Source organism: Ursus arctos, unplaced genomic scaffold (genome assembly GCF_023065955.2).
Source record: "Ursus arctos isolate Adak ecotype North America unplaced genomic scaffold, UrsArc2.0 scaffold_29, whole genome shotgun sequence".
NCBI lineage: Eukaryota > Metazoa > Chordata > Mammalia > Carnivora > Ursidae > Ursus > Ursus arctos.
This window is the reverse complement of record NW_026622974.1, coordinates 19,326,653-19,329,324: the sequence shown is the minus strand read 5'-3', so window position 1 is coordinate 19,329,324 and position 2,672 is coordinate 19,326,653. Positions and strand designations below refer to the sequence as shown.

General features: G+C 39.8%; 1 non-coding gene across 1 annotated transcript; it reads left to right on the top strand.

The window, feature by feature from the left end:
• The first annotated feature begins 332 nt into the window (after nucleotides 1–332).
• LOC113261394 (U6 spliceosomal RNA) lies at nucleotides 333–439 on the top strand. The gene has a single exon (XR_003318376.2). It is a non-coding gene; the product is annotated as a U6 spliceosomal RNA (small nuclear RNA).
• Nucleotides 440–2,672: the final 2,233 nt, after the last annotated feature.

Genomic DNA, 2,672 nt, shown 5'->3' with positions numbered 1-2,672 from the left:
GCCTCAATTGTGCTCTGTCACAAATAATATAAAGCGTCCTTCTACATAATAGTAGCAATCATATCAACATACACTTACATAGTTCTTAATATGTGCAAGACACTGTTCTGAATGCTTAACTTGTATTAACTCATTTAATCATCACAACTCTAGGAGGTAGGTGCAATTATTATCTCCACCTGGAAGATGGGTAAACAGAGGCACAAAGAGGTTAAGAAATTTGCCAACATCACACAGCTAGTAGTGGGGAAGCCATGATTTCAACCTAGGTGTCTGGTTTCAGAGTCTGTGCTTCTGCTCCCATGCTACCTGTCCTATCAAAAGAAAAAGGAGTGCTCGCTTCGGCAGCACATACACTAAAATTGGAACGATACAGAGAAGATTAGCATGGCCTCCGCACAAGAATGACTCTCAAATTCATGAAGCATGTCATATTTTTCTGGATTGATGCCAGGTTCAGGGTATTTGTGGTGGTAACGTCCTGTGGTTTAAAAAAGCAATTATTAGACTTAAGTCAGAAGATTTGGGTGAGAGGTCCTATGCTGTGGTTTCCTATATAAATAGGTTTGGGTAAATTAAAAAAAAAAAAAAGGAAAAGAAAAAAAAGAAAAAGAAAAAGGAACCAATATAGCAATGGCTTCCAAACATCTAGGTATTCAAATACTTCCTTTATAGTTCTTAATTGTAAAAAAATATCCATGAACTCAACAGACTGTTCAGTAGTTCATGTTTTGTTCTAAGACACACTCGAAAATAAATTCATATTTACTAAAATAAAAAGAGACACAGGTGACCCTTGAATGAGGCGAGGGTTAGGGGCACCAGCCTCTACGCCGTTGAAAATCTGTATATTATTTTTGACTTCTCCAAAAGTAACTACTAATATCCTGCTGTTGACAGGAAGCCTTTACAATAACATAACCAGTAAGTTAACACATATTTTGTATGGTCTATGTATGATATACTGTATTCTTACAAGAAGATAAGCTGGAGAAAATAAAATGTTATTGAGAAAGTCATGAGGAGGAGAAAATATATTTTTAGTACTATAAAAAAATCTGCATATAAGTGGGCCCATGCAGTTCCGCCCTGTGTGTTCAAGGGTCAACTGTGTATTTATCTGTACTTCATTCCAGATGATCTCGTCTGTCATGATCTTGGACACATTGGATTATGGAGTAGACTGTGCAGCAAAATTGAAACAAATTGATAATCAAGATGTCAAAAGTTGAACTCATGGCAAGTATGCTGTGTAGAGTTAGGCCTTCCTGACACACTGTGCTGCTGTCAGAGACATGCAGGTGAGAAGTGTGAAATCAGCTGCTTAGGGACTGAGGCTTAGAAAACAAAACAAAATCTAGGGATACAAATCTATAAACAGTGGGGATTAGTCATAGGGTTTCTCAGGAGTTCTTATTATTTCCTGACACTAGGGATACGCCCTGAATAACAATCCTTGTTCTCAAGTACCTCAAGGCCTACTGGGCACGACACATCTGTAGATATTTTAAAGCAATGTGATATGAAGTATGAGAGAAGTTTGCAAAAGAGAGTAAATTTACAGGGTAAGAAGTGTTCGTGTTCTGTCTGGGAGAATTGGACGGGGCTTATTTATGACTTCTAGAAAAAATCTGGCTGAGAGAAAAAGACTTCAAAGCTTGCAGAAGAGGGAGGGAGAAGAAGGAAGGGAGAAGCCTACCAGTGTCAGGCCCTTTTCAGTCCTGGGAAACACTTGTTAGCCAATTGCACGGAGAAGAAAAACTGACGCTCAGGGATCTATGCCGATATGTGCAGAACATGTGTTCATGCTTAGTCTCTGTATCTCCATAGCTCAAACTCCCTTGATTTTTACACACAAGAATTGGAGTTGGAGCTAGATTTGTGTTTGCGTCAGGATTTGATCATGTCTGGGCATGTCTTATGAAGAAGTGACATGAGGCCTCCAAGGTTCCCTGACATTGAAGCTGTATAGTATGGTGTTTAGGAAATAGCATATTTGGAATACAGATCACTAGAAAGTAGAGAAATCTGCATATTATACTTCAGGGTTCCGGGTCTGGAGACAAGATTTAATTCTGGGTTCTATCTCTTGTCAACTATGTGATGTGGGGTAATTACTTTAATTTCATGATGCCTTTGATTTTCGTCTGGAGAACTAGTGGCACCACCTATTTTAGGGGGTGGTCATAAAGATTAAATTAGATCTACACATGCAGAACACATTCTGGCAACGAAGAGCTTCATGGAAAATAGCTTGTTATGTGGGAAGAGAAAGTTCACCATATTGGTGAGAATAGGTTTGGTTGGAGAATGGGCAGCCAGTGTTTTGGGGAAGGAATTATCCTCTAGTTTAGGCTCCTTGAATTCAGGTATAAATCTCAGGATAAGGGAGCACGGATGGAGAACAAGTGGAAATCAAAGGAGCAGAGATATCTAGAGTTCATGATGGCTATGGAAGTAGCTACGGAAGTTAAAGCTCTCTCGGGGTCCACTAGGCCCCCTCAATACCAGGCATTCAGTGTAGACTTCAGTGGGCTGTAGCAGTGTGCATGCTTTTGTGTGGGACAGTAGAGACCTCTTCAGTAAACATTCTGGTTACTGCGTTGGAAGTCAAGGGCAAGAGGAGACATCACTTCAGTAAGCTAGAACGGAAGAGTACAGCCAATAGAATA